The 20598-nt window shown below is 29.3% G+C and overlaps 1 protein-coding gene across 1 annotated transcript in view; it reads left to right on the top strand.

Annotated features, from left to right (window-relative positions):
- Nucleotides 1–20598, top strand: part of hdly (hadley) — a 114510-nt gene that overhangs the window by 31885 nt on the left and 62027 nt on the right. The gene's annotated exons all lie outside the window — the stretch shown is intronic.

Genomic DNA, 20598 nt, shown 5'->3' with positions numbered 1-20598 from the left:
TAAAAAACAATTTTAGTTTAATTACATTACCAGATAACGAAATTAAATGCGAGAAAAAATAAAACGAAAAAAAGAGAAAAAGAATCAAAGATGGTGAAATACAATTAAGGTAAAATCAATAAAGTTTAATTATATAAAGGAAAACAACAAAAACAAAAAAAAATATTTAAATTTTTATTAGGAAATGAAAGTACTCAGCAACGTTATTAGAATCTAAAACAGAGATAATATAGAAGTGCTATCTTCAAAGTTAACCCATAAAAAATAAAATAACAAATAGAAGGTTCAAGAATGTTAATACAATACAAAGACTTTGCACTCCAATAAGGATTACGTTTGCTAATCAATCTTCATCAGTAATTATAAAAAAAATAAATGACCAAACGAAACCATTGTAGACTTCGCGACAGACAAATGGATTCCCGTTCCCATATTTACTGAACCTAATTTACACATTCATTGTACATCAGCATGTCAAGCCCGCGCATTATTCACCCCTACAAATAACACCAACTGATCATCATTACTCTCAGAGAATGAAATACAGACTTGTGTCGCTTCTACCGCAAACGGTTTACATTCGTCATAGCCATAAAAACGCTGTAATAAATGAGTAAAGCGACAAATTATTTAATCCTTGCAATGGGAATCAAAGTATTGTTCACACTGACGTCACGTCAGAAATAACGTAAAAGTTAAATTTGAAAAAAAATCACAATAAGTTGAATACTAGTATGTAAAATACATATAAATTCATAACATACGGTTTATACATACCGGTATGTATAAAATTAAACTAAAATCAAAAAGTAATTATTATATGAATAATAATAAATTGCTAAAAATTTTACAAATCGTTAAAGTTTTAATAATAATATTATATAGCTTAGGAAAAAACTAATGCGAGAGAATAATTTACAAAAAAAAAAGGATATATATATATATATATATATACTTTCCGGAACCTTGGAAGGTCCCGGAAAAAAATAATAAACCGTATAACTGAAAATTACTTAGAAAATCTAACTGTGTACTCATAGAAAACGAACGACGAATATGTTATACAAAAAAATAGTAATAGGTATAACACAATATATATGAAAGGTTTCAAGGGAATTTTTAAAAGAAAGAAATAATATTTTCTTCAAAAATCGTCTCCCTTGCTCCGTTAGTAGCTTAACCAACTGATGATGACGGTTATGAGTAGATTCTCGGTTTGAGTTCAGAATTTTTCATTAACCAGTACTCATTTATAATTTGAGCACGAATAAAATCTTAAGCAAAAATCATCCTACAAGAAAGAAAACATATTTTATTTGCTAAATTAAAACAGTTACATTTTTTCTTTTTAATTTTTATTAATGTTTCACCTATTTCAATGTTTAATTATTAAACCATTTTTATAAAGGTATAGTATTAACAAAAAAAAGATAGGATTTATTCGTAGAATAATATTTACATAATGAAAGTACGGAAATATTTTGTAATTTTCGAATAACGGTAACAAATTTAGGTTATATATGTATTAAAATAATAACAAATCCAATGTAGGAAGGAGGCCGCATATTGGTATTAAAATAATACTGATTAATTACAATAAAGTTCTTAATTTCATGAAAATTAGGATTAAATACCGACATTATAGAAACAAAGAATGAAAGAAAATTTAACGAAGAAAAGTTTTCATTATTAAAGAGTTTTAATAAATTAAGAATCTGCGTATTAAAAATTCACGTCTTTAGTGCGAATCAGTAAGAATAGAAAAGCCTACTGCAGACAGGGTTACCGACACTGAGAGTGTAATTCTAAAATCTCATTACGTTTCTTTCTTTTATTTTATAATGTCTTGAAAAGTTTAAGTTGGTTCAGGTAATTAGTTAAAAATGTTGAAGACAGATTTATTACGATGAAAGAAATAAGGGTTAAAAAAAGAGAAATAAAAGTTGACTTAGCAGTTAATTTATTATTACTTTTATGTTTTTTTTTTCAGTAAAAAAAATGATAAAAGCAAAAAGTTAAAAAAAATTAATAATTATATTTACAAAAAGTTAGTAAAATATGTTAATAAAAGCATACTAAAAACAATGCACACGTGCATAATTTTTAAAATCTGTTTTTTATTTCTTTTTTACTGTTCTTCCATATGTTTTTCAATAGTAAAACGGTTTACAGCAAGTTTTTCATTAAAAAAATACTAATTTCAAAAGAAAAAATAAATAAAACGGAGGTAAGAGTACTTAAAAATAAAGAGGATGAAGCTACCAAACAGTTTAATGGATAAAATGCGTGACATTCACTTTTATCTTTATGACTGTCATAAATTCGGTAGTTACGAGTTACTAAATGTATTCATAATGTGTATTTATATTGAACGGATGGTGAATGAAGGGTAAAAAAAAAAATAGTGGTTTGTAACGTATTATTCAAGCAAAATATCATAAAAAAATTAATTATTCAATCTTCAGGATAATTTAGTTTTTTCTTGGGCTGTATATATTTAGAAAGCCTATTTTATACGGATTCATAATATAATATTGGTTTAATTAAAGTCAATAAAAAAAAATTGTAAATAAACAAAAATAAACTACATTAGATGTAATGAAAAAAAGTCTTTTTAGAAGGGAAACAGGATGAACTGAAGAGGAGAAGTTACCCCTACATTTTAACTAGCAGGTGGTTAATATTACATTCTGTGTAAATGAATGAAAAAGCATCTGCATGTTCGTTAAATTTACACTAATGCAGGTAAATGGAAAGATCTTTTCACGATCACGCCGCGATTGTAAAAAGCGAAGGCGGGAAAACAAGTTGTTTCTTTTACTGTTTTGGCAAAGATCAAACGAATGTTGATCTTAAAATTAATAAAAAAATATTAAAAATTGTATAAAATCACGTGCAATTATATTATATAATATTTCTTAGTTTTAGATTTTATATATAAAATTTCGTATATTTCATAATTTCGTAATTTCGTATATTTTTATTTAAGTAAATAAAAATATATGAAATATAAAATATAAAGTCATAAATACATGACGAGTTCACTTTTTCATTGGAGGGCTCTTTACAATTACATCAATTTTAAAGTAAAATAAGGTAATGCAGAACGTGATTAATAAAGGTCATAATAATTTTTAACTTCGTCATTCGATGAAGGTTAAATTTTAAGCTTTGTGAAAATATTAAGAAGTACAACTTAATATTACCTTAGCATTTTAAACTAATTATAATAAAAAATTACGATCTATTAAACTTTCCCTCAGAATTGATCGACTCACTTTTGTTTCCATAAATGTTATATTACTCACTTAATAATTAGGTAAATTAACATATACTATTAATAGTGATTTAATTATTATTTTTTTTTAATTTACTTTCTACTCGATTAAATTTGCTATCTTGTTAACATACTGTAATTTTTTTGGGGAATTAATCTAATAAATATGTAGATCAACCAAGTATAAAACTTAACAAGCACAAGATGAATGATCACCTAAAAGCTCTGGTTACGTAATTCATTCTACACATCATTGATTATCAGAGAGGGAAAACGACCACCATGATAAATAGGTGTAGAGGGTGTAATGAAATGATAAAATTCTATCCTTACGTTAGTAAGCATTTCCTTACTAAATATGAACTTAATTTACAAAAATTTATAACACTTATTTTCTTTAATATTATTAATAAGAACTCATACTTCACATCGTATAATAATAATATTAATAATTTTTGTAAAGAAGTAGGTGGAGGCATTATACTTTCTATTAATTATTACTATAACAATTAAGTTACTAAAAATCTGTTATTATTATTATTATACGTCATAAGTTATTTATAAAACGAAAAGGGTTTAATGAAAAATATATTTCAAAAATAGAGAAGCTTTCTTAAGGAATAATACTAACTTATTCCTATTTTTGTTAGTTAAATTTAAAGTGAGAAGAAACCAAATCCTAATTATTATAACAGAAATGAAAAATATGATCGTAAACAAATACTAGGAAGAAAAAAAACTTTAGAGGAAACAAAGATATAAAATTTTATTTTAACAGAATCACTGATAATATTTATAAAATGTCCTAACATTTTTTAAGATTTAAAAATAAAATCTTGTAAGTTAACTGAAATAAAAGAAATAATTTTATAACATTTTTTATGTCAAGACGAAAATAAGTTTCTTTTAAATCTTCTAGTGAAAAAAATTAAAGCTTAATCATATCGATAATACTGAAAAGAAAATCACACACACACACAAAACACACACACACACACACACACACACACACAAACAAACAAATACTTTATTTTCAAAAACTTGAAAAAGTTGAGAATGGGAATCTTTATAAAATGGGTTTTATAAAATGGATTGGGAAAAGGTCACTGAAGTGACTTTTTTTAGATTGAGACTTTTTTTGGACTGGGAAAAAGTCCTAAAGTGACCTTTTTTTAAACCTAAACATAATTATATACAATAGAAGTACTAATAATTAATAATGAATTATATTATTTATTATATAAAAAAAAGGTATCTTTTATACTAACAACAAAAGGTAACCTATATAACAAAAAAAGGTAAAGGTAACTTATAATAACAAATTAAACTTCAAAAGCGGACCAAAAATTAATAAAATAATAATTCACAAAACTCGTAACTTCGATTTTATTTTTAGTCAGCGCCAAATAAAAAAAATAAAAAAATTTTCTAACCTAACTCTTCATTTAGTATTGACTTCATAAAGTGGAAATTTAAATAGCAATTGAATAATATTCGTATAATGTTTTTACATTTAGTGAATTTTTTAAAGTTAATTTTACCAGATTAACTAAACTAAAACAATTATTTCTACGTAAAATATTTGTAATCTAACAAAAAATTGCTGCACGGATAAAAAAGCTGTTTGCATGAAAATAGAATGTGCGTCTTGAAAAAATTAGTAAAGAAATTCAGAGAAACATCATTGAATAACTACTACCGAGCGTGAGCTAAGACTCCCTGAACTTCTAGAATGTTTATTATTTTTTAACTTCAAGTTTTTCTGAAATAATTTTATTTATATTTCGTGTGAAAATACTTTGACTATCAAAAACACTTCATGGCTACACTTCACGACTACACTTTGCTCTCATGACTACACTTCATGGCTTTATCAAACCTTTATTGAATAATGTTGACGAAAAACAAAATACAATCTTTCTTACGTAGTTTTTCATTACGTAGTATAAATAAACTACACGGATGGCAGAGGAATTCAAATTTTCACTTAAAATAAATAAATACATATAAATTAATACACAAAATAAACAATCCGTTCACTTTTTGTAGATAAAAATATATACGGATCGAATTGAGAACCTCCTTTTTTTTTGAAGATAGTCAAACAAAAAATTAAATTATAATTTAATTTTACAAAATTTTGTTAAAAATTTAAGAAAAGTATAAATAAATAATAACAATTATTATTAAATAAGAACGCAAAGAAGAAAATACTCTTTAATATCAGATATGATTCTCTACCGAAAATATTTGTAGGAAAATCACAAATATTAAGTTTATATTTTTATAGTTAACAAAACATTAGACTAATTGCAAATAGGGGAAGTGTATATGTATGACTAAATATAAACCTCCGGCCTCCGTGGCGGGAATGGTAGCGTCTCGGCCTTTCATTCGGAGGTCCCGGGTTTGAGTCCCGGTCAGGCATGACATTTTCACACACGCTACAAATCATTTATCTCATCCTCTGAAGCAATACCTAACGGTGGACCCGGAGGTTAAAAAAATAAATATGAACTACCGCGTCTTCCCAAATCAGCTGATATTGAATTCGAGAGTTTCAGCGTTCAAGTTCAAGTAAGGCAGTTACTTTTATACGGATTTGAAAACTCGATTCTGGATACCGGTGTTCTTTGGTGGTTGGGTTTCAATTAACCACACTTCTCAGGAATGGTCGAACTGAGACTGTACAAGATTACACTTCATTTAGACTCCATACACGTCATTCTCATTCATCCTCTGAAGTAGTAAGTGAACGGTAATTCCCGGAGGCTAAATAGGAAAAAGTATAAACTAAATGCAATGCAAGACCGAGTCCCGGCTCCCTGGGTGGGGATCGTGGGCACGACTATGCCGCACCTTGTGGCTTTGCACTGGCTGTTAGAAGCAGGGCAAGGAAATCAAAAGATCCTACCAGCGGGCCTGCCTGTCATGCTAGACTTGTAGCCGGTAGGCGGGTAGGCTCGTTAATGGACATTAATGCCCGAGTAATGGACACTCCCCCGGGTTGTGTTTATGCCTCCGGCCCGGGGGAGGAGATGAAAAACAAGAGAAAATTAAACTACAAATTAAAGGTAGGAGTTGATATCGTATTTATAAAGATAAAAAATACTGGTAATAAATTTTAAAACCACATTTCTTCGTTTATAATTTCTAGCCATATTCTATTTTCCAATTTTTTAAGTGTAAATTTCAAACAATTTCTACAAAGAATTTGTAGGAATTTAGTTTAAATTATGATTGAATTTAATTTTAATTATACTATTTTATGATTACGTATAATAAATATTTAGTTTTAAAATCGTATAAATAATATTTCATAAATATAGTATTACGATGAAACTATAAGAGTATAATAACATTTTGTAATTCGCTTACAAGCTACTGAAATTTATGAGTTTCAAATAATTTTGTAATTACAAACTGGAAATAATTATGAAAAAAATATTCGTCAAATTAAGCGTATTTTGTCATTTGATTAAAAGTAGTACACATAGTTTGATACTTACTTCATGAAAATTAGAGTAGCCGTTTAAAAGGATGTACTGTATCTTAATTATAATTTAAAAAAAAAATATTTACGACACAGCTTAATTTTTACGTACTGAATAACCATAATTAATAACAAGAAAAGCTCCAAAATCGTTTACAAAAAACTTATTTAAAACTAGATAATCATTTTGGTTGTTAATTAATCACCAGCAGTTGATAAATAACATTAAATATATATCCAAAAATGTATAAAACTTAGAGAGAATAATAATTATAATTTGACAAATAAACGGATAAATTAATATTATTTTTTAAAAATAATTTACGCTCTCTTTTGGGGTTGCCTAAAAAAGAATTATATCGAAAAATAGTGACTTTTTTTTATGATCCTAAACATTATTATATACAATAAAAATAATAATAATAATAAAATATATTACATATGATAAAAAAATTCATGTAACGATAAAATCATTGTTGGTTTTTTTATTTTATTTAAAACACTTCTTAAAGCTCATTTTCTACTTCGAGTGCTGGTAGTGTTTATCAATTACTACTTTTTTTTAAATAAATGTTCACGTATGGTAGTTTATACATACTTATTTGTTCGTTATTTATTTATTTTCTTTTATACAAACTACTTCTGTATTACTAATGATGAATGCTTAACAACAGAAACAGCCGATTAGTTTTAAATTTTATGTAAACATTTAGATTGTTTTCTTGTATTTCAATAACTGTTTAGCACAACTTTTTATTTGTATGACGTATAATTATAATTAAAAGTTAGAAATGATTCTTTACCGATCGAATTATAATATAAATATAGTAAATTATCAGAAATATAATTTGATACAGTAACCGTAGAGTTATTCTCATTATACAGTAGAGTTTCATCAATTTCATCAGTAAATTTGATTGGTTGTCGATACTTTTCAAACCGAGGTATAAACAATCTACGATTCCCTCATTTAATATTCTTATTTTAGGTATTACGTTGCTCAATGCGATAATTAGATTATAAAAAATCCCTAGAGAAGTACTCAAGTAAGGTAGAGTAAATCATCAGTTTCTCAAAATTCCATATTTTCGAGCCGGTTATTACATAAAGGATCATGATTACACAAGGAACTTATGCTACGATTAACGCAAGCTAGCTACAATATACAAGGAAATATCCAATCATTCAACGGGTGGGATAGGTAAATTTAAAAAAAAGATAATGGTAATTTAAAGAAAAGAATTAGAGAATTGCTCTAACACCGGAACAATGAAAGTAACGAAAAGTTTTGTATTTATAATTTTAGAGAAAAAACTCCTTCGGCGTTTTTTTTATGTCTTTTCTCCCTACCACTTTTTATAGGGGTAGGTGGACATGATCTTGCGGGTATTTACAACAAAATGTTGTTCCATACCCCAAAATAGTACGAGAATGAAGTATTATATTGTTTAGCGATTATTTCATAAAATATTATGCCCGACCAGAATCGACCTAGAATTTTCCGGATAAAATAGGCAACTCAATTAAAAGTAATAATAACAATTTTTACTTTTACTTAAAAATTGTAAAATGTTCATCGGATGTTTTATTAAACCTGCATATTAATCGGGCGTTTCAATTTGATTTAGAAGATGCTAAAATTAATTACTGGTTACCTCAACACAAAATGTTTACCGCTCACATTAACTCGTTCTTGTATTATATACGTGAGATTCACGGTACGGGACTTTCAGTCAAATTTTGAAGCACTTCCGCTTATCCATTCGCTCTGAAATTTTGCATACATATTTGCTCCTGATAAGAACACATTTTATACACATTTTCAAGTCGTTAATATGTCCCTAAGTTGCTAAGTTGCTAAATGAAAAAATGTCCCTTGAACTTACGCAACTTCGTTTACATGCGTATTTTGTGCTGTAGTTCGGGAACGGTTTGAAAAATCCTGGATCTGTTTGGTATTGTATCCGTTTTGGGCCCCCTTCCAATCCGGTTACCCAACGCAAACCCTCCCAAAATCCGACCCCCCCCCAATTTTTCTAAAAATTAGGGTTTGACCCTCAGAGCAGCCAATGGAGTTGCAGGCGTCTAGCCTCAATAATTATGCATGTTTGTAATATTGCCGTTTCAATTGATTAAACTGAATGTAAGTATTTTTTTTACGGTTAAGGTAAAAATTCAAATTTCATATAACCGTTACATTCAACATTTATGTCTGAAAATTAATTCGTCAGGCATGGCCTGTGTGCAAGCAGGAAGCTGAATCCAAAAACAAATTGCTGCGTGCACATCTAGATTATGGCAAGAATCAAATGCAAAAAACACGATTTCTCCATCTTGCTGCAGTCAATGTATATGAGTATATACAGTAATAGTTTAAGATACGATATATGAACTTTTAAAGCTGCCTATACTGTTGTCTGCGGTATTGGAAATTGGAGGCATGAAAAATTTGAAAGATCTCCCAAACCTGTGCGCTAGCGTAGTTGTAAAGTATAAACTTACGAAGACTAAAAAGTAGAAAATAAAAAAAAAACGTAAAAATCTTTTTACCAACCGCTCTTATATTAAATGCACCAAAAAGTAGAAAATAAAAAAATATGTAATAAAAATTCTTAAAACACCATTTTTAAATTAAAAGCACTAAAAGGTAAATAATTTTAGGATGGTATCTCCGAATAGATTTGACAACTAGCTTTGATGGTGACATGTAGGAATTTGTGAAAGTTAATTTTTAATTTGAAGCTACGACTTTCACATAATCTTACATATCACCATCAAAGTTTGTCGTCAAATCCATTTTGAGATAGTCCTAAAATTATTTTTTACCTTTTACTGCGTTTAATTTGTGGTGTTTTAAAATTTTTTTTACATAATTTATATTTTCTACTTTTTAGTGAATTTAATATAAGAGTGGTTTTTAAAATATTTTTTATTCTATTAAAATTTATTCATTAGTAACTTATAATAATAATAATGGCAGTAATAATATAACAGACTCGGATACTATTAAACGCAGATTTAAGCAGTTAAATACTGACGTAACGTACGAATGTATATGTCAAATGAGGCCCGACAAGCCGTTCTCAAAGGATTTGTTACCAAATTCGGGTATACATAACTTTGAAATCGATAGCAAGAGTAATAAATTACAATATACTAAACCGATATTGCGGGCAATCAGTTCATGTCAGTTGTGCTTTCATTAATACACATTCTTAATGTGTTCCGTGCCGAGACAAATGTCTGGCTGCAGTTTATCTCTGTAAATCGATACCTAAGGAATATTTTATCGTATTCTTTCTACGGCTAAAGTGAATCACATAAAAGAAGTGTTTAATAATTAATTGAATGATTGATTTTCGGCAACATGTAACAGAATAATATTTTAAATTGTTATTTTTCCTTCATATTAAAATTTTATTATATTAGATATAAAGGACGTAAATCCATTTACCAAACATGATCTACCAAGGATTTTTTCTAACTCGAGTATTTGAAATCAGCAATTAAAATTTTGTTTACAAAATTCTGCAGATGTTGAACTCTACTTCGTCTCAATCTCAAGAATAGTTACTTAAAATGAAAAAAAAATTGCCCTTAATAAACAAGGGTACCCTACCCTTGTTTATTAAGAGTAGCTTATTAAAGGCAAAAAATCATAAGAATATATCTTTAAAGAGTTCGATTCAATAAAAGTTTTTCGTACATCTTTTATATTTTATAAAAAATTTATTTATATATCTTATACAATCTGACAATTTGTTGGAAGTAATAAAATGAGAAATTAAATAAAGGAAATCAGAAACGTCATCCTTTCCCATTAAAAATGTATTTTTAGCAATTTTTTAACGTTTCGCTGTTTAACCAGTAGATATATTTTAAATGTTTTTTCACTAAATGAGTTATAAGGGTGAAAACAAACTTCAATATTTTTCAGAGGGTATGGGATAAATTCTACTTCCATTCTTAAAACTCCGGGTTTAAAAATTTTCTATAAAATGTTGCTGGAATTGTAAGAAGATGGGGCTTGTCGTATGCTAAACATGTGAACATTTTTTCACATGCAACCATTGTTGTATTGAGTAAATTTGAAGCTTTTCTTAACTTTAAAGTGGAAATCCTTTTTATCCATACTTAGCACCCGTGAAATTTATCTCCGCCTTGCGGTGTACCAAAAGGGATTTTTTTCCTAGAAAGTCGTTATCATTGCACGAAACTTCCATCCGTGCAAACCTTAAGATATTACTAGTTTTCCACCTATATTAAAGATATACAGTGTTATATATATTTTATAATCATCACTTTGTATAAACAGTAAAAGCATATCATTTAAGATTTTTTAAACTAAATTTTATAATAATCTAAAATAATTGAATTTGAGCTAATATTTAAAACATTTTATTGATTTAACAAACCATTTATTTATTTATTTTTCTTTTGAAAAGAGAAATAAGTACGATTATAAAATATGTTAACAGTAATTTTAGACTTATCCTTTAGGAAAGTGTTAAATTTTAAGCTATATGGAAATTGTGGGAAAGTTTAGCAATATAATTGCAGGTTTAAAAAAATATTTTATTAACATTATAGAATATGTGCTAATACAATATATACATATTTTATTGTATATAAAATAAATTACTGATTGTGTATTATTCTGTTTTCACATTTGATTTATTAAAAAACTATTATCTCCGTTGCGGCTTCGCCCGCTCTATATGGTTACTTGCGTTCCCATCGCGGTCAATTTTTTTATCATTTTACCTTTTTTAAAATAAAATGAAAATGCCTCCGATCAAGTAACCAGGAAAGTGCAGCCAGTCCCGTCGCACATACAGTGGTAAATGAAAGCCGGTGTACTATACACCATCGTATCGCTTAAAAGATTCGAAATTAAAAAAAAATGAAAATGGTTTTTAGATATTTATCTGAAGGATATTTGTAAGCTCACATCTAGTGAATATCTCGTTTGGTATAGTGATTTGGGGAAAATTTGCAATCATTGTTTAAATTCTTTTTTTTTTTACCTTTTTTCACTCCTTTCAAGATTGAATCTAGAAAATCTAGTAATTAGTTTTTAGAAATTTTAATGAAGATTACGCACACCAAAAATAAAACTTATATATCTTCATTTATTACCGATAAATTAAACAAAAAAATAGTAAATTTCATTGTTACTCCATTTTAACCCTTTATACTGGAAATTTAAAAAATTCTTTCGTATTGTGCACTTGCACCGTAAGAAGAATGTGTATGCACATATTCATCAATTTATGTTCAGTATTTTTTGCCGGGCGTTGATTATGAATGACCCACGATATGTTACTTTATAGATATGTGAAAATTTTAATCACGTTATATTGTTCGGTTTAACAAAAATATGTCCGTTTTTTGTAAATAAGTTTGATAAAAATAACGATTTCATGTTAGATTTTAGTAAAATGAAAAAAAAAATTAAATTGTTTTATAACAGACGATACAAAAGGGAAATAAAACATTTTGAAATGTTTTACTCAGATATTGTAGTTTTTTATTTTTTTTTCCTCTCTCAACTCCCCTGGGCCGGACCGACTTGTTGGTATTACGCCACCCCGTGGCGTAATACGAGGAGTGTCTTTTGACTCTAATGGGCCTCCCCACCTACCGGCTGTACGTCCGGCATGGCAGGTCAGCCCACCGGTTCAGCTCTTTTGAGAGTTCCTTATTTAGATTTGCCCATTTCTGACACCACGCCATACCTGGTTTGTCGTGGCGTGGTGTCGGATCTTTTCACTGATCTTCCATTTCCAATATTGCTAACTAAGAGCCCCTGGAGTCCCCAGCGGCTCATTGGATCCGACACACCTCGGCATGTCGGCCCTCCCCGCTGAGGCTGTCCTCCCTACCCTAGTCTATACTAATATCCTTGACTTCTTTCATCAACATATTTCTGAGTTAGAATCTGCCTAACATAACCTGCTACTGTGTTCCAGTTGTATTCACTGCTAGTCATAAATTGCACTATATTGTTAGGTGTTAATCCATTGATGTTCTGATTAAATCTCCAGACGGCCCACCTGTCACACATGAAAAAAGGTGTGCTCCGTACCGTCAAGTTGATCACAATACATACAGGTTGTTTCTTCCCTTTCTGCCTATTTTATTTAAATAATAATTAAATAGACCGTGTCCACAGAAAAATTGTGTCAAGTAATGGTCCACTTCACCGTATTCTCTTCTTACCCACGGTGCAATCTCAGGGATGAGCCGCCTCGTCCATCGACCCACACCATCATTGGTCGGCAGGGAGGCCTGTTTGAGTATATGGACACTCCTGGCATGGTATATGAACCTGGACTGTGCTATACTTAATTGCGAAGATCCGGCCTAGCGGTGAGGGGGAAAAACAAAAAGAAAAAACTTTTTTGATATGATGATGATGAAGTTAATAACAATCAGAATCAGAATAAGACTATTGTAATTGAAAGCTAACAGTGTTTTATAAATCTATGAATTCATAAATATGAAATTCTCCTAATACGAGTCTGAGACCTGTCATAATTTTAACATTTAAATGGCACATCTTTATTAATAATTTTCTGATATTTTTATTAATTCAGGTATTTTATAAGTTCCATATGTTTGTAAAATAAGAACTTCAAGAATCAAATAAGTGCTTTGATAACATAAAAACGTGAAAGGTTGTAAACAAAAAGGTTGTAAATATTATTTTTCATGAATAAATTGTACATACTTGATTACAATGTTTATAATTACAGTAGGGCCTCTATTAACCGAGGTAATTGAGGGTGTTGCCGGCTCAGATAACGGAATCCGCGTTCGGTTCTTGAATTCGGGCAAAAAACCATATTAAAATCGGATTGGTAACAGAATAACCTACAAATTAAAAATGATTATAACAATATTTTATTTTATTGTAATTATTATAATAAAATTTTTAGTCAATAATCATTCTCGCATTGACTCACATAGACTTAGTTTGATTTTTTAACGAAAACGTCTGTCTCTCTTTCTTTTGTCTTAACTGAGTAATACGGTCCATAGCAGCGCGGTCACACGCCTGTTTCGTATTACCGTTAAGTTAAGGAAAGGAACATCGTTTTTGTTGTCTAATTAAAAGTTACTAAATTAAAAGCTCGCTCTTTATTAATTTTAAAGCCGGGCGCAGAAGCTACTTCCCTTGATGCTAGTGTTTTCGATGGCAGCGTTTTAAAATTTAATTTTATTTCATCTCAGTTATATACTTGTTCTGGCCGCAGATTTTCTAACTGAACAACAACTGAAAATTTTTATAAAAAAATTTTCTGTTCAGTATCGGAAAATTTTTTCTTCTGATAGGGCTAATTGTCTTATGGAGTGACGATTTTAAAATTTCTCAGCCGGCTCTTACCGGCAGAAGATGTATCTGGACCGTTCAATTTTTTGTTAAGTCGAATAGTCTTTACTTGTAAAATGAGGCCAGATACTGGTAACCCAAATGTTTTCTGTTGCCTGGACCACAAGGAAACTGCATCATCTGAAGCGTCCTGAACAGGCTTCTTCAGCGTAAATTGTTTGTTTAAAAACTTTTCGGTCACTTTTAAACAGCATTCTTCAATTTCATTTTGTTCCAATCGCTGACAGTTGTTTCTCCGACACCAAACTCATAAGCAATTTATTAAATCGATTCTTCGGCATTAAAGGTTTTAATTGCTTCTAATTTTTGGTCCATTGACACAACCACCGGTTTACGTTTTGTATGAGTAATATTTTTTCTACAGCTAGCCATTATAACACAATAACATTGTAAATAACCGGTCATCTCGGTTAAGGGAGACCCTAATGTATTATATTGTATATTTTAAGACATTTTAACTTTATAATTTAGTCACCCCTTATCAATCAATGAAAAAAATAAGAAAATATGTAGACACTTAGGAAATTAAAAACGAAATAATTTAAACTTTTGACATATTGCGTAAAAATACTAATTTTTAACTTGCTAACAAAATATTTTTAATTGTTAATTCCTTTTTATTGAATATTTTAAAAAAGCCGACAACAAAGATGTTATATTTTTCTGGCATTAGTTATTTATTCTTATGTAGAGGAAAAATAATGATACATGAAAAAAATGTTTGCATTCAAAAAATTATAATGATAATTAATAATCTACAATAATATCAATTCAAGAAAATCCCTTTCGGTACGCCGGAAGGCGAAGGTAGATTTCACCGGTGCTAAGTAGGGGATAAAAAAGATTACCACCTAAAAAATGAAAAAAAACTTCAAATTTACTTAATACGACAATGGGGGCATGTGAAAAAAGTTTCACATGTTTAGCATACAACAAGCCCCATCTTCTTACAATTCGAGCAACAGTTTCGTCATCTCTTGCCGTAAGGGTTGGCGATATCAAAAATTCTTTCAAAAAGGTTTTAGGTAATATTTAGAGGACTACGACCATCTTAAACCGATTCGAAACTGTGCTTATAAAGGGAAGTACGATTTTTTCTTCAAAATTCCATTTTTTCCACCCCCTGGGCCAGTGGTTGGTGATATCAAAAGAATTTACTTAGATAGGTTTCTAGACTTATCCAAAGAATAGTAGGAACTTTAAACGAGTTCGATAATTTACTTAATAAGAAAGTAATAGCGATATTTTGTTTTTTCGGAAAAGCCATTTCATTTCCACTCCCAACGACCGATTTTGCTCATTAACAAACTCGTACGTGATTTTGGGTCGTTATATTTTATGTATCAATTTGAAAGCGATTGGCGCAAAACTACGGTAGTTAACGTGTCCACAAGAAAGTGAAATATATATATAATGTATATATAAACTTTTGAACTGACGGTGGTTTTGGGTTGGGGAATGTGAAACGCGAAGATATATCGAAATTTTCCGGAAGTCGAATCATGGTACCCATTACAATAGGTAGCTTTCTTATGAAATCGACCTAAAATTGTATTTTGGGAGGGGAGAATTTGAGGTCAACATTTTTTTGTAAATGGTAAGATAAGCATGTACGCATATACTGAGATATAAAGTGGGATTATGTTTGTAAAAATTTATGTTTATAAATTCTGAAAATTGACTCCATACCTTTACCAACAAATTGCCGCGTGTAAGAGAGTCTGTAAAAAAATTGCAACAAAATCAGTTTATCCAGTCAAAATTTTAAGATTTAAAGACGCAAACACACGTACGCATTACGTACAAAAAATACCCCTCCACTTTTTCTTGTTGTTTTTTTGGGTCCCTGGGTCATGAAACGTTGAGAAATGAAAAAACCGATACATTATTTTTTGACTAATTACCGTTCTTGCAGCATAGCTCTAGTTACGATACCAGGAAAGTAATATTGTGTAGTATTTGATCAAAAAATTAATTATAAATTTAAAAATTCAGGCTAATTTAAGTGCGGGCGGAAAAGTTTTACAGGAAAGGAATTTTAAATTAACTTTTTCTGGAAGACAGTTCTAATGAAAATTTCATTTTAGGGATTTTACGATTTTTTTTAAATTCAAATTATTTTAAAAATTTTGCATCGTTCTTATAGATTGCTAATTAATGCAAATGGCCAATATGAATATTATAATTTTTTTCATTAATTAAAATGGCCATCATTTGTAGCAGTTTACATTTTTAGCTTTAAATTTATTTAGTAATTGAGATTTTGAAGTAAATATTAACTCGAGGAATTTGAAATAAAAAATTACTTTCAAGGAATTTATTACTATGTAAATAAAATGAAAGAGACAATTTTGTAAAATTTTAAAAATATACCAGACATATTATTTATAATTTAAACAATTTTCAACTTCATCAACCGATCAGTTAAAAGATGAAATTTTTCCTTTAATCTAAAAGTTATTTAAAGTAACAATCTTTGAAGTTTATATTATATTTAAGTGTATGTGTGTTTCATGCGCTTTCTCTCTCCTGCGCGCACGTGTATGTGTAATGTACCCAAGAGAACCTTTCATGCTGTAAATAAATTCAACTAAAGCGTTTGATCAGTACGCAGAATAGTAAAAATAAAATGCTCAATACCATTACGGATATATCGATTCTTCGATATTTTAAAAGTACGTAATACACAGTTCATTTAATATTCATGGTTCGTTTGTTTAGAATTCATATAAAGCTGTAAAGAAAATGTTATAAGGTGTTGTTATTGAACGAATATTTTTCTGCATATTCCATAAGCGCTTTGAATATACTTACAACTTATGAATTAGCTTGGATCTCCGTTTTGAAACTCACGACATTCACTATCGTTTTCTTCGTTTTTCTCTTTCTGTATTACTTTTCTTTCATTCATTTTTCCGTAATTACTTTCAACCAGCTTTTAATGTAAATAAAGTATTGCTATTTCTACTTCCTTGTACGAAGTAAATGAAGTACTGTGATCGCAAAAAATTTCGTTTTTCAGAATTCAACGGAAGTATCCATTTTGACCTTCTCTGAGTCCATTTTGACTAGTTTGGTCGTGACGTCTGTATTTTCTCGCATTACTCAAAAACGCCTTAGCATGTTGAAATCTTGGGTTTTGGACTGTTGAAACATTTAGTTGTGCACCTCCCCTTTTGATTGCAATGGACTGACCAAAAATCTCCAAAAAAAGCCCAAAATCCAAACAAATATGAATTATAAAAACATTTTTACAATATATAAATAATAATTCAATAATAACAATATAAAAATATATATGAAAAAATTCAGAAGTTATAATTGAAATAAAATTTTATGTACTTTTCATTTAAATTCAAAAATTTTTACAGTGGTTAATAATTATTAATAAATCAATATATTTAAATTAAAAAAAAGTTAAAAAAAATATATGTATTATGAAGTCGGATTCGAACCTATGTGTGCATGGTTACATATCCGACACGTTGTCATTTACACCACATAACTACTTGAACGACGTGAAACAAAATTAATATATAAACTAATACAAAATGCTTATAGACAGCACAAAAAAATGCGATGCAATGTGATATCCATCAGAGTACAATAATGTAGCTATCCACTTTATTAAAGAATTGGATGAATGTACCTCACTTTCAAATGAAATAAGTTTAAATGAAGTGCAGCAAAAAATTGTTTATATAATTTAATAGTCGGTTAAGGAAGTCCTGTGTGTCCAATCAAATATTTTTTAATAATATTTTTATTATATGTTGTTTTAATTACATAAAAAACGATAAACCAATTGCACGCATGTAAATATATTTCCAACATTACCTTAAATAAGATATTTAAAGATAATTTTAAAAAAGAAAACTTCACTTATTTTAATAGGAAAATTGAAAATTTCATTTTTGAACGCTTATTTATTCGTTAGTTAACTGAGTAATCTGATCGATAGTTGCTGGAAGATTAGATGAAGGAAGGATGATATTAGATGTTTACTTCAAATTTTCAATAAAATAAAAGTTTAAAGTTCAACTAAGAGATATTAAAAAGTAACATAACTTTAAAAAGTTTTAATCTGTAAAAATTTCAGTAAAACTTTGCTTGAATTTTTTGGACTTCTGTTTTATTTCCAAAAACAAATCGTAATTTTAATACCTTCGATTTAAATTTTATGGAAAAAGATACTACCACTTCCCTACGGAGTAGAAATATGTACGGTGTATGCACATAATCAGACTAAAGCAATTAATTTTTTGACCACGTACGATTTTTATTTTTCTCGAAATTGAACTACAGTAATTAATTAACGGGAATCAGCCCAATGACCGGTAAATAAGAGTCTGAAATCAAACTTCAAAAACTGTAAAAATATAGTTTAAAATATTTCTAGGAAAGACATTTTGATAATAGCAATTTATAAAAAGATATTTTAGTTACTATTATTTTATGCCAGCAAAAAGCAGAGGTTATGTCACTGTAGATGACTGGGACAGTCAAGATATCGCTAGTATTTATGATATACTGTAGTAATAATATAACTCGATAGCAGTGTATGTGGACACTACTTAAAACAGACCTGAGTAAACTTGCAGTGTTCCAAATGTGATGCCAGAACATCAGAGTCTCACTTCGCGATTACATCCGAAATGTTGTTCGTAGCGATCTGCCACTGCTGCGAACAACAGCCAACAATCGAAGAACAGGTTCAAAAACAAAGACTGCGATGGTTTGACGTCTGCGAACGAGTGGAAAACTAATACCATACAAACTCCTCTGGTATGAACAACTCACTCAATGGAGAGTCTAACGAACAGCTCCAAACAAAAAGTGAATCAAGAAAATCGATGATATAAAAACCGCAGGCTAAACCTTAATGAAGTTAGGACAACGGCCATGGATTGCCATGCATGGAAATGTCTTGTTTGTGAAATCAAACAATCATTGGCACCCACAGCAGCGTATGGGCTTAGGAGTCGATCCGATCCAAATGCAAACTACGGATCAAAAGAAGAAGAAGAAGTACTATAGTAATGATATACCTTACTGCTAAAATTCAGATAAACTTCAATTTTTTTTTCTAGTCAAGAAAGTTGTTAAAACATTTACATAATATTTTGATAACTTGCTGTCAAAGTACATGCAGGTCGCATTTCTAAAAACCACTCGGCGACTACAGAAATGCGATTAAAAGAAGAAAAAACTATTTAAAAATTTTTATATCTTTACGTTTGTCGGAAAAGAAACAAAATTATACTTGGACTATAGATGGACAATAGGGAAGAGAACTGAGGGGCTGAAAGAGCTCTCACTTTGTCTCCTCCATTGATAACAATACTGTACGTTATTCACACATACTTTACATTTCATTACTTTTAGGTAACAATCCTTTACGTAATCATCTAAATCTTTCATTATTTTTATGTTGTCGTTACAGAAAAGCACAAACGAAACGTAATCACAGAACTAATTAAAATTTAATTTAGATCTACTTAAATTTTTAAGATTATTTTCCGAGGAAAATTTAAAATATATACGAAAATTATGTAGAGATGATAAGGAAAAAATATTTTAGATGTCTTATTAGTAACGGTTGTAGGAGAATTGACAACAGACACCATTCACAATCAGAAATAGCATAGCTACTATAAATAACATTAATCATCTCTTTACCAATCTTGATTGTACGGACTATACTCCTAGATAATACCCATACCAAGAACTTAGATGGTACGGATTATCTTTTGTAGGTATTATACTTTTGTAGGAATGAATATCCTCTAAATTTAGGTATTTACATGGTATTAATCCCTAAAAGGGTCACTTCTCTGTACTCACAAAGACTATTCAAATAGAGGATGATTCCATGGCTAACGAAAAGTATAATCTTCTTCCAAACTCACAAAACTCTTTGATTCCTTGATTCAACCACGTAGAAGTAGTTTAAGCGGGTCAATTCATTATTACGTATGAATCATTCCGGAAGTATTGTATTCACTAGAAGATGACCCTCAAAGAAACAGACTTAGATTAATGTTGCTTGTACATTAGATAGCTTCAGATCCGTTACGACCACACAGATGATTAGAAAAGCAGTAATTTAAAGCAAAAATTAATATAACCCTTTCAGTATTGAAATAATTCAATCTGTGGAAAATGTAGAGTCAGTGGAAGATAGTAGGCTAGGTCAAGCAAAAAAATCAAACACTAGTACACTCGGTTAAAAATTCAAAATTATAAGATTTTATACAAAATAAAAGATACGAGAGAATTAATGAAAATTCAAGGGAAATGAGTTAATATGGGGAGATGATCATAGTATGATAATAAACCTGGATTAAGCAATAAAACATTCTCATAGTATAAAAATCGGTCTGTACAGACCGATTCATCATCAAAATATAAAATAAAATTACGATAACCAAC

The sequence above is a fragment of the Lycorma delicatula genome, chromosome 3, assembly GCF_047948215.1.
Source record: "Lycorma delicatula isolate Av1 chromosome 3, ASM4794821v1, whole genome shotgun sequence".
In the NCBI taxonomy this organism is placed as follows: Eukaryota; Metazoa; Arthropoda; class Insecta; order Hemiptera; family Fulgoridae; genus Lycorma; species Lycorma delicatula.
Note: the sequence above shows the minus strand (reverse complement) of the source record. Positions and strands in the feature narration are given on the sequence as shown.